This window comes from Gorilla gorilla, chromosome 3, assembly GCF_029281585.2.
Source record: "Gorilla gorilla gorilla isolate KB3781 chromosome 3, NHGRI_mGorGor1-v2.1_pri, whole genome shotgun sequence".
Classification (NCBI taxonomy): Eukaryota; Metazoa; Chordata; class Mammalia; order Primates; family Hominidae; genus Gorilla; species Gorilla gorilla.
The window spans coordinates 20,463,321-20,476,079 of NC_073227.2; the positions used below are offsets into that span (position 1 = coordinate 20,463,321).

Below are 12,759 nucleotides of genomic sequence, written 5' to 3' on the forward strand. Positions count from 1 at the left end.
GATCTCATTGTTCAATTCCCACTTATGAGTGAAAATATGCGGTGTTTGGTTTTTTGTTCTTGCGATAGTTTACTGAGAATGATGGTTTCCAATTTCATCCATGTCCCTACAAAGGACATGAACTCATCATTTTTTATGGCTGCATAGTATTCCATGGTGTATATGTGCCACATTTTCTTCATCCAGTCTATCATTGTTGGACATTTGGGTTGGTTCCAAGTCTTTGCTATTGTGAATAATGCCGCAATAAACATACGTGTGCATGTGTCTTTATAGCAGCATGATTTATAGTCCTTTGGGTATATACCCAGTAATGGGATGGCTGGGTCAGATGGTATTTCTAGTTCTAGATCCCTGAGGAATCGCCACACTGACTTCCACAATGGTTGAACTAGTTTACAGTCCCACCAACAGTGTAAAAGTGTTCCTATTTCTCCACATCCTCTCCAGCACCTGTTGTTCCCTGACTTTTTAATGATTGCCATTCTAACTGGTGTGAGATGGTATCTCATTGTGGTTTTGATTTGCATTTCTCTGACGGCCAGTGATGATGAGCATTTTTTCATGTGTTTTTTGGCTGCATAAATGTCTTCTTTTGAGAAGTGTCTGTTCATGTCCTTCGCCCACTTTTTGATGGGGTTGTTTGTTTTTTTCTTGTAAATTTGTTTGAGTTCATTGTAGATTCTGGATATTAGCCCTTTGTCAGATGAGTAGGTTGCGAAAATTTTCTCCCATGTTGTAGGTTGCCTGTTCACTCTGATGGTAGCTTCTTTTGCTGTGCAGAAACTCTTTAGTTTAATTAGATCCCATTTGTCAATTTTGTCTTTTGTTGCCATTGCTTTTGGTGTTTTGGACATGAAGTCGTTGCCCATGCCTAACTCATTTTATGAGGCCAGCATCATTCTGATACCAAAGCCGGGCAGAGACGCAACAAAAAAAGAGAATTTTAGACCAATATCCTTGATGAACATTGATGCAAAAATCCTCAATAAAATACTGGCAAACCGAATCCAGCAGCACATCAAAAAGCTTATCCACCATGATCAAGTGGGCTTCATCCCTGGGATGCAAGGCTGGTTCAATATACGCAAATCAATAAATGTAATCCAGCATATAAACAGAGCCAAAGACAAGAGTGAGTTCTTAGTATCCTCAAGAACTAGCAAAAGGGTAAGTATGGTTGCAGGGTAGAAGAAAGGATAAAATACCAGGACATGAGACAAAGTTGAACAGAGGATGCTGTGAGATCACTGAAGTCTTTGTAAATTGATTGTTAGGACTTTGGTTGTCATTTTGGGCAGAAGAGTGGCATGATATCACTTACATTTGAAATCATCACTCTGCTTCTGTGTTAAAAATAGATTACAGAGGCCGGGTGCAGTGGCTCATGCCTCTAATCCCAGCATTTTGGGAGGCTGAGGTGGGTGGATCACGAGGTCAGGAGTTCAAGACAATCCGGGCCAACAGGGTGAAACCCCGTCTCTACTAAAAATAGAAAAATTAGCTGGGTGTGGTGACAAGCATCCGTAGTCCCAGCTGCTCAGGCAGCTAAGGCAGGAGAATTGCTGGAACCCGGGAGGCGGAGGTTGCATTGAACCGAGATCACACCACTGCACTCCAGCCTGGGCAATAGAGCGAGACTCTGTCTGAAAAAAAAAAAAAAAAAAAAAGATTACAGAGGGCAAAATTGACAGAAGGAAGACCAGTTAAAACATTACTTTTACCCAGGCAGGAAGTGATGATGGTTTGAAAAAGGATAGCAGTGGTGTTGGCAAAAATTGGTGGTATTTTAAATTTATTTTGAAGGCTGCACCAGCAAGCTTCTCTGACAGATTGAATGTGAGATACAAACAAAAAAAGAAGAGCTAATGGTGTTGCCAAGTTTGTAATCAGCTACAAGAATGAAGTTTCCACTTACTGAGATAGGAAGACTTAAGGGAGGCAGGCTTGTTGAGGGAGGGGATGGATGAAGAAACAAATGCTCTTAAAAATTGTTCTGAGTCAACATATCTATGGTTAAGAAGAGTTTGATGAAAATGGGATGGAGTTAGTTAAAGAAAATTATTCTTGGCATATGTTAAAGTTCTCAAGAAAGCATTCTTGGAAAAAAACATGTTTAAACTGAGGTCTAAGGGATAAACAAGAGTTGTGAAACTGAAGGGTAGGGATGGAGAAAGGGTTCTATGGAAAAGCCTAGTAAAGACCCAGGAACAGGATAAACCACAGCACATCAAGGTGCAATCTGCTGTAGCACTTGCTTTGAATAGGTGAATCTGTTCCAAAGCAATTGATTAAATTAGAGGTAATTTGAGTATTGGAGGAAGGCCTCAAAGAAGAGATTCAGAATTTGGTGCTTCAATCTAGAGTCTCATTCAAGAAGAAAAAACTTTTTGGGAAACTCCCAAGCTTTGTTACCCATTTCATATTCTAAACAACTACCTTTCCCTTCTTTGTAGAGTGCAACCGAATATTTTTATTCTGTAGACCTATTACATTAGTAAGTCTGTGTGCAGTAAACAGTTTCATGTGAGTCCAGACATGAAAGGTTGGAGAAATCACTCCAATAAGAAATGCAATTGAATGGCCAAAACGAGGGTGTTGTGATGGCTAATTTTATGTGTCAACTTGACTGGGCAAAAGGATGCGCAGGTAGCTGAAAAAAAAACTATTTATGAATGTGTCTGGCAGGGTATTTCTCAGAGATTAGCACTGAACTGGTAGCCTGAGTAAAAAGGATTACCCTTCTCAATGTGAATGGGCATCAACCAACTCACAGAAAGTCAAAATAGAATGACAAGGTGGAAGATGAGTAAATTTTCTCTCTTCTTGAAATGAGACAACCATCATCTTATACCTTCAGACATTGACACTCCTGGCTCTTGGACCTTCACACTCAGACTGCAACTTAGACCATTGACTTCCCTGGTTCTCAGGCCTTTAGACGTGGACTAGAACTTCATAACCATCTCTCGTGTGCCTCCAGCTTTCAGAGAGCTGATAGTGGGACTTCTCAGTTTCCATAGCCATGTGAACCTACTCCTTATAATAAATCCCTTCCCTCCTTCCCTCCCTCCCTCCTTTCTTTTCCTTTCTTTTCTTTATTTCTTTGTTTCCATCTACCTATTTGTCTGTCTATCTATCTATCTATCTATCTATCTATCTATCTATCTATCTGCCTATCTATCTATCTATCTATCTATCTATCTATCTATCTATTTGTTCATGTATCTTTCTATCTCCCATTGGTTCTGTTTCTTTGCAGAACATTCACTAATAAAGGTGTGGTCCTCCAGAGAGATGAGTACATCTTGAATATATTATTTCTGTTATTCTCATAATAGTTCTAGGAAATGCGTAGAGCCTAATTTCTTCTGCCGTAACACTTTATTATGTGTTGATTATCCTCAGGTAAGTTAATTACTAGTAAGGATAATGAAAAACCTGAAACTAGCAGTTAAGTGGGTGGGAGCAGTTCAAGCATAATGTAAATTATAAATGTTTTCCTTTTCTTCAATTTTTGAAGATCTAAAACAGCTATCACCTTGCCTTCCACCTAATACCTGAAAGATTAAGAATTAATGCAATGAAAAAAATCATCAAACCAAATGCAACTTATTCCCAGAGTGCTAAAGGACATTATTTTAGTGATTCAGGAATAAAACTCGGCAGAAAATTATTCCTTTGATGTGTTTGCTTGATTTATTATGAAGCCTACGATACTAGGCCTTGAATGATTCAAACAGAATTGAGCATATACAAATAACTATCTTTTCAGGTGAAAGAATTCTAAAATCACACAAAAAAATGTAAGGTAAGTTTGTAACTATTCTTATTTTACAGCTGAGGAAAGTGAAGCTCATAAAACATAAAGAACTGAGCTAACATCATCCAGGTGTTAAATTAAAACTAGAACATCAATTCATTCTCTTGTATTTTTAGCACTGCATTAATATACCTTATTAAGCAGGTGTGATGTTGAAATGTTAAATCAATTATGCCAGACTATATAGACCATGACGATATGGGTCACAAGTGTTTTGTCACTATTCTATCCCAAACTCAAAGCACAGTGTCGAGTACACAATAAGTCCTAAATAAATATTGGCTGAATCGATGAAAAAAATGATATTATTAATAGGTCACCTTGTTAGGGACACAGTCTGTATCTTAGAAGTTATCAAAATTGCCTCTAAGTTATGAATGCATTTAGGACATTGCTTTTTAAGTGGTAGCATTTTGAGAACAGGTCAATTTGAACTTGTGCGGGAAATGTGTACACGTGTGTTTGTGCATGTGTATGTGTGTGTGCATATATGCATGAATATGAAGGGCTGGTAGTATTGAAGAACCAGAAGTAAGGTCTAGGGATCATGAAAAATATCCCAAAAGACAACTAAATGTAAGTAACGTATCATTTCTAGAATTTGGTTTTAAAATTACTTTGGAAATCTTGCTCTCTAGAGAGGTCATATGCATTTGAGAGAAGATAATATTGGGGCAGATGTGACCTTTAGAGATCACTTAGTAAAGGGATCAGCAAACTACGAACCATGGACCAAATTGGTCCACTGTCTGTTTTGTGAATAAAGTATTATTGGAAGATAGCCATGTTCACTGGCTTACATATTTTCTATGGCTGTTTTCACATTTAATGGGTAGAACTGAGCAGTTGCAACAAATAACAAAGCCTAAAACATTTACATTAAAAATGTTTTATGACACCTGATTTAATCTACATTCTTCATTTTACAGACAAAGAAGCTGAGATCTCAATGGATGACAAGATCTGCTCAAAGTTGCAAACACAGACTTAGAGGCAGGGCTGAACCGCCATTTCTTAGCATCTCCCTTGATCATCATCCTATTTTAAAGAGTAACACTGACTCACAAACAATTTAGTTTTACTTTATTACAAAATTCACTGTTTTTATTTCCTATACATATGGTTTACCTCGTCTATGCAAACCGGCATCTTCCAGCTGCTTTATAACATCTGCTACATAAGAATACCTTGGACCAGTAAACCCCCAGGGGAAATTGCAACATCACTAGTGGGCTTATAAAAGCTGAGTTGAAAACTGACACAAGATCATACAAAATTTTGTAGAAAATTGATTTGAAAAAGAATGAGGTTTCAGCAATAACTCAATGGCCAATTGTATTAAGATACCAGCTGTATATTCTCCTTTGATGGGCCCTCCATAAATATTAACAATGCTCAATTTTGGGATACAGAGAAAGACAAGGTAATGGGTCAGAATCCCTCAGTTCCCATTTGGAATGTATGGTGGATATTTCAATAGTGATAAAGGTGCAGACATGATATAGGAACTATCTCTCCCTTACAGAAATGGATAATGGGAATTGACCTCAAGAATGAAGTCTAATGAGGCCAAGATGACAAAAGAGCTCCTACTGACCCTCTGTGTGAAATGCACAAATCAGGACAGTATGCAGAATTGCAAATGAGTTGAAAAAAAAGCCAAAGAGGGAATTATCCATCAAAATAGAAAAGAATCAAAGAAAGCAATTAAAAATTGGTATTAGTAGAAGGAACCAAAGTTGGAGTTTATGGGTGAAGGAGAAAAAGGAAATCAGAGCTTGTGGTTCTGAACTTCATGGCAGGTTCAGGTGCCTGTCCCAGCAGCATATCTGTGCTGACTGGCTTCACATAAAGAGCTAGTGGGGAACCAGCCAAGCAGATAAAATAAGCACATTTGTTCATTGGAGAATGATTCATAGAGTTGTTTTCAGTTGTTGTTGTTGTTTTTGGTTTTGGTTTTTTTTTTTTTTTTTGAGTCAGAGCCTTACTCTGTTGCCCAGGCTGGAGTGCAGTGGCACAATCTCGGTTCACTGCAACCTCCACCTCCCGGGTTCAAACGATTCTCCTGCCTCAGCCTCATGAGTAAGTGGGATTACAGGCTCCCGCCACCACGCTCAGCTAATTTTTGTATTTTTAGTAGAGATGGGGTTTCACCATGTTGGTCAGGCTGGTCTCGAACTCCTGACCTCATGATCTGTCCGCCTCCGCCTTCCAAAGTGCTGGTATTACAGGCATGAGCCACCGTGCCCAGCCAATCCACAGAGATTTTAATTAGTTAACAAATCAATGAATAACTCCACAAGTGACGATTCCTGCTACCTAATGTCAGACCTATGTGAGTCTTTTGACAGTCCAGCATTGCCTCCATTGGAGAAATGACTCTTTCCCAAATCATGTCAATTTGCTATCAAGCTACTTCCCCAACAACAGGATGGGCTGCTGACCCAGGTTAGCTATAAATAACAATCAGGATTATTAGTTGCAAACATATGAACCAATTCTTTCTAATTTAGCAAAAATGACAACAAACCTTGAATTTCTTGTGAGGTGGCACAAATAATCTATGAGAATGTCACAGTCACTCATGCAAGAGAATGCATGGCCAGAAACAAAGTCTAAAGATACTGATGAAGGTACATGGACATTTGTGGTGTCAACCAGTACCCTTGCTGTATTCTTCATAGCACCTACTTCCTCCCTTTGCTCTATTCTGAATGAATCTTACATGGATGAGTCTGAGAGGTGAAATGTAATACTCATTTCTATTCCCTGGATGCTAGAAGAGGGCATTTTAGGCTAACATCATGGGGACATGGAATTCATTATATGGGTAATTCCCTAAACATAACCAGGGTACAAGAAATGATAGTCATTCATTATTTTATCCAAAGAGAGAGCCCTATTTCTTAGAGGGACCTAGCATTTGATCCAAGTAGAATCTTATGGGTTAGACAGAGTCAATAAGACTCCTTCTTGGAGGAGAATGTATAGATGTTCAAAGATACTGGTTAGAAACTGTCACTGAGACTCCTTTTTTAGGGGAAGGGGCATAGATGTTCAAAGATAGCAGATTATTCAAAGATAGTGGATCTTTGGCCCTGCTCCATTGTGTGGCAGGAGTACCAAAAGTTGAAACACACAGAGAAAAATGAAGCTAAGAGATATTGTAAAAGGCAGGGATGTGACTGCATCACAAACACCTGCATTCAGTTGCAGCTGAAGCCGCACAATCCTGAACTGTACAATTTCCCTAACTGGTTTTCTTATTATCTTAATTAAACTAATTCACATACATCAAACAGCCTAATAGAACGTCTATTCTCTAAATTTGTGTGCTTACTGAGTAAAATCCTAGGATAGGAGACAGCAACAGAAATTTCAGGAAAGAAAATCAGAATGTTTTGCTGTACCTCTTACACATGAAGACTTCAAGCAGAGGGTAAACAAGATAAACAGGACACTTACTCTTTTCCTTCCTTGCACAGATAGTGCATCACTTCCTTTCCAACAATTCTTCAGGAGTTTTAAAGTTGATGGGACAGAACTCCTTGACTGGTACATGTTTTCCAGTGAGTGTGGTTATGGAACAGACACACATACACATCAACATATGGATGGTTTTCTCTGTGTGCCTAAGACAAGTTGCCATGCAGGCTCAAAAGCAATGTGCCTGTGTTATCTCTCTCGCTCTTTCTTCCTGTCTACATGTTGGTGCTCTCATATCTTCCATTTCTATACCGAGGATGAGGCTGATGCTACCATTTTTGTTTACATGGAGAGAAAGAAGGAGAAAGAAGCACACACACAGGCACACACAAACAGAGAGAGAGAGAAGAAAAGAAAAGAAAGGAGACACTCAGAGGCTTTCAGCCTAAGGCACTTCCTTTAGCCCAATTCGCCAGTTGACCCAAAACTCTGCATTAGATTTTAGGCAAAAGCTCTCTGATAATTTTAAAGTCTAAATTCCTTGTGGTTTCCTCTCCTCCCTTTGCAGATATCTTCCTCGAATACCAACAGAGAAGAACAGCAGCCATGTGGATAAGGCAGAGTTTGGGAAATCCTGGATTCCCTTATCATAAAGCATCTTAGAGTAACCTCAGAAATGCAGAAGTTACTTGTAATGGTGCTGTAGACACTGTACGAGAAAGTTTCACCTTTATGATCTAATTTAATTCTCACAAAAACCCTGTTAGGTAGGGTGTTATTATTTAAATTTAAATCAGAGGAAAATGTAACAGGAATTCTGCAACTTACAGTCAAAGAGATAATAAACGGGAGCATCTGTGGTTTGAAATTTGGTTTGACTGAATTAAAACCCACATTTGAGGCCTTATTCCTTGCACCTGGGGTGTGACTTCATAGTGATGTAAATCAGTTTTAGCAAAAGAAGCAAAAGGTTGAAAGTCCTTTGTTTAGTCTGGAAGTGGCTAAAGACATGTGAAGATCAAAATTGGCAAAAAAATAATCCATATGAGACTCTTGTGTGTAAAAGATTAAATGGAGTCTGTGTCATTCCAGGAAAAAGATCTAGGGCCCAATTGATATAAATTGAGGAGAAGCTAATTCCCCACTTTTAATGATTCCATGATCCTCTTAATCCAGGAGAGAAATGTAGAAAAAACACTACCATCCTATCTCTCCGCTTATTTTCTCATTGGTGAGGGAGAGAGGAAGATTCACCAGCCTGATGAGATGATGGGTCTCAAAAATAAACCAAGAGTGTGCAGCAGCATTTCCTTCTAGGTCCCCTGTTTGAGTCAGATTTCTCCAGAGAAACAGAAGCAATAGCAGGTGTATATACAGAAAGAGAGTTATTTTAAGAAACTGGATCATGCGACTGCGGAGGCTCAGGAAGTCCAAAATCTAGTAGGGGAGGTCCGTAGGCTAGAGACTTCAGAATGAGTTACAGTTTGAATCCAAAGGCAGTCTGGTAGTGAACCAGGAAGACATGATGTTGAGGATGAAGTCTGAAGGTTGTCTGCTGGCAAAGTCTCTTCTTGCTTAGGGGAGGTCAGTCTTTTCCTTCTCATAAGGCCTTCAACTAATTGAATGAGGCCCACCAAAACTATAGAAGATACTTGGCTTTGCTTTAAGTCCAGCAATTTCATTTAAACCTCATCCAAGAATACCCCTCTCAGAAACATCCAGAATAATGTTTGACCAAATATCTTGCACTGTGGCCCAGCCAAGTTGATACATACAATTAACCATCACACTCCTTTCTCCTCTCTTTTTAAGTCTGGCTCTCAGACACGTAGGAATTTTACTTTGCTAGCACTCTGAAGGACTGGGTAGGGGAAAGATAAATTCACAAGTAGAAGGCATATTGGAAGACTGTTGACAGCAGAGGTAAGACTGTATTCCCTTCAGCTTTATTAGTCACAAAGATAACATTTTGACTCCTTTACTGAATTTCCACAAATGGGTCCTCATCTGAGTAGGAGATGATGGCACATTATTACATAAGGGATCATGGGCTTAGAATCTTAAGAATTAGGGACTAAAATTATGCATAGAAAATTTGGATGTGTTGAGGAGGCTTTTGCTTCAGTCAGGATGAGATGCCTTAGGATTTAAGTTTCAGTGAATTCAGATCTCCAAAGGCTTTTTGAATAGGGTAGAACACAGCTACCCAAATTGCTATTGGTTATGAACATGGAGCTATTTTTAAAAGGTGAGGCCCTAAGTGATTCCCCGCTTGGCTTTTTTGTAAGCACCTCCCAGGGGCCTTAGCATGTAGGCCAGTGTAGCTTACCTTGGCTTGAATTACATAGTAAGGCTAAATCAGAAAGTAGGTAACATGGAAATGATTTGAGCCCAACTAAGATTTCTCAAGGAAGAGATGTTTTAGGCATTAGTAGATGAGATCATTTGTGCTCTCGTTATAAGTTTTGTCCTCCACTCCGCCACAAGATCCCCAGGAAGCAATTTAACACTGCAAATACGTAAGTGCAGCTAGGTTCAGCTTAAGTTGTAGAGCATGGGATCTAGCTTTTGTTTTCAGAGAGAGTTGGGACACGTGCCTGGAAAATGGTATTAGATTTCAAAAACACAAATTCATGACAACAAAGTAGTGGTTTTAACCAATTAATAAATAAAAAGGAATAAGCTCATCACTATATAAGAACTATGCCATATTCTTGGATTGAGGTAGAGAGTAACTCAGTGAAACAATGGTGAACTCAAAAAGTTAAGAAAAAAAAACACAAAAAGGTTTATGCTTATAACCCACTTCATCTCTAAGAAATGAGTCTGCTCCAGAAATGAACTGGTTTAAAATTATGCTTCTGTCTTTCTATTATAATAGGGGCAGTTGAGAATGACAGACATGCTAAAGAAGGCAATATGTTTGTGTGGAAAGAAAGGTGCTCTTTCATTAAGATAATTGAGTTTGGATCACTGAGGCCATGCTGGAGAAATAGGATAAAAGAAGGGAGACAGATGCCTGCAGGCCAAATGTTCTTGTTGAAGATAGTTTAGAAAAGAGGCAGGTGTCTGAGTTGATACTATATCAGAGAGGATGATACCTCTGCCCTCAATCATACATAAAAAGGCAGCTTTATTTCAGTGAGCAGAGTGCAAAGACATCCCCAGAGGAAATCCAGATACAGGGCCTAACTCGGGCTTTTAAAAGTGTGTCATAACACAAGTGAAAACTTCCAGAAAAGATCAGAACAGCTGTATACAGTGGTGATGAGCAACTCGCACTGGTTTGAGAAGGAAACATCAAGAAGAAAAACAATAGCTGCTCAAAGCCATCTAGAGTGTTAGAAAATCACAGTTGTAGTTAGGGACACAGCCATTGCCTTGAGTGAGTATAATAGGGTTTGAGAGTCTAAGAAAAGCACAGGAAACAAATGCCACTCCTAAGGGAACCTAGATTGACAGAGATAAATAAAGAACAGGCCTGGTTTAGATGTTAATCTGAAAGGAGGGTACTACCAGGGTAGAGCTATGCTCCTTAGGAAGCTGAGAGAAGACAGGATTGTCTGGATGGAATTGTTCTGGATGCTTTTTCTAAGATCCACAAATCATCGTATCTCTCATTATGACAAAAATCTACAGAAGATGCTATAGGAACAACTACCTGTGCCTCAAAAGACAGATGAAAGGAAAAAAAAAATGATGCTTAGATCTAGTAAACTGTGCTAGCATAATAGGAAGGAAAGGGACTAGAAGAAGAAATCGTTAAGTTCGACTAAACTATTGAACCTTCTTTAAAGGAGCAGAGGGAGGCAAGAAAATTAGGTGGAAATAGGACATGAGGGCCCTATCTTATTCTGCTCAAAAAGATACAGCTGAAATGCTACTCAAAGCCTGAAATACTCCAAAACAGCAGAAAGAAAGGTCTTGAGGAGTTCACAGTGAAGCTATTGATCCTCACAGTGGTCGGGTGGACAGTGACTGAAGCTATTACACTCACTCAGGCGTCCGAGGGCACAGGCATCATGACCAGCCCCAGTGGCTTTAGTTATAGACTCTGCTGAGAGTGATGCTTGCCAGAAATAAAATATAATGAAAAAGAGTGAATTGTTCCCAGCAGGCAGTTTTTCAAAATCCTGAGAGAGTCTATGACAAAAGGCTGTGGCAAAAGCCACTGTGAGATGGGGCTAAATGTGGCTGCTCAGGAGATAGAGTCTGGACCATCAAGGAGCCCACATTCAATGAGAAGCCAGGCCACCAGAAGTCCAGACACCAAAGGGAAATGAACATCGGGAGCTTTAAATGGCAGGGGAAGGCAAGACAATGTGTTGAAGGGGCTGCCAACAACTTTTTCCAAGAAATGGAGAAATGTCTCTGGTGTCTATGAGAGTATGCATGGGGAATTTTTCACCCCAGATATAGTCAACGCTTTTCTCTGTGGGTGGGCGATTTCCCTCAATAGAGTTCAAGTTCACAGGTTTCACTTTCTGGATATGTATCACAGACTAACTGGTATCTTGGTGAGAGAAAGCAAAGCATCTGTCTTCATGATTCTTTGACTACTGAGTCTCCAATGTTTTTTTTGATGAGTGCCAGTGACATGGCCCTGCGTTGCCCCAAGTACTGGACGTCGATCTTAATTTTACTTAATTGTACTGCTTTTAGGGTCTAAGATTTCTTTTTCCTTTTCAGCTTGCATGCAGATAGTTGAGTTAATTATACTCTTTAGTCCATGCAACACTATCTTTTTAGGTACCAGGAAGGGCTTTTTCCCCCTATAACTTCTCTCTTTATCTCTTGTCCCCACTCTGATTCCTCTCCTCCCCCTGGCCATCTGTGCAAATATATTTGGTATTTATCTGCAGTTGTGCATCTCCTTCTTTTATGTGTGGAGGAGTGAGGACTTCCCTGGCTCCTTTATCTAAAATCTTATCCACCTCCCACCCCCAACATATATTCTGACTCGTTTCCAGCTTTGTACATTATTTTTTTCTTTCTGGCACGATGAAAAAAGGCATGATGGTTCCACATTTAACATGTGTGTATTTTCCTTATGTGCATCTTTCACATTTTTTGTCTACAAATGTAAGTTCCATGAATAAAACAGTTTCTGTCAGTTTTGTCCAATGTTGTGGCCCTAGTTCCTGGCATAGTACTGGCACATAGTAGGCATTTATTAAATACCTGTGAAATGAGTGAATAAATAAATACTTTAAATAGTGTTGGGATGAATATTATTATGTTTTTGCTTGTGTTTGGTCAATATAGGATTGTGGAACTGACTATGAGGAAGTCTATAATGTTTTATAATATTAACATCTGAATTCTTAAAAGTGAGATGCAGGAGGGAGTTGCTGTTGACTTAATTCAACTTCAGAAACTGGGAAGCAGCATCACCTATTATGGGAATCCGAGTAAGACTGGAACTGCATGAAGAGTGAATAGAGAATCATATTGTTAATTAAAACTAAAAGAGAAAGGAAACAAGATCTTTAAGCACTTTTTTCTTCACT

At 39.2% G+C, this 12,759-nt stretch overlaps 1 long non-coding RNA gene across 1 annotated transcript in view; it reads left to right on the plus strand.

Moving 5' to 3' along the window:
* The window catches only part of LOC109026569 (uncharacterized), a 29,104-nt gene extending 20,987 nt beyond the window's left edge, over positions 1 to 8,117 (plus strand). Inside the window, exons 3-4 of the long non-coding RNA XR_002005580.3 lie at positions 3,776 to 3,811; positions 7,818 to 8,117. This is a non-coding gene — a long non-coding RNA (uncharacterized lncRNA). The remainder of the gene's footprint in view (positions 1 to 3,775; positions 3,812 to 7,817) is intronic.
* Positions 8,118 to 12,759: the final 4,642 nt, after the last annotated feature.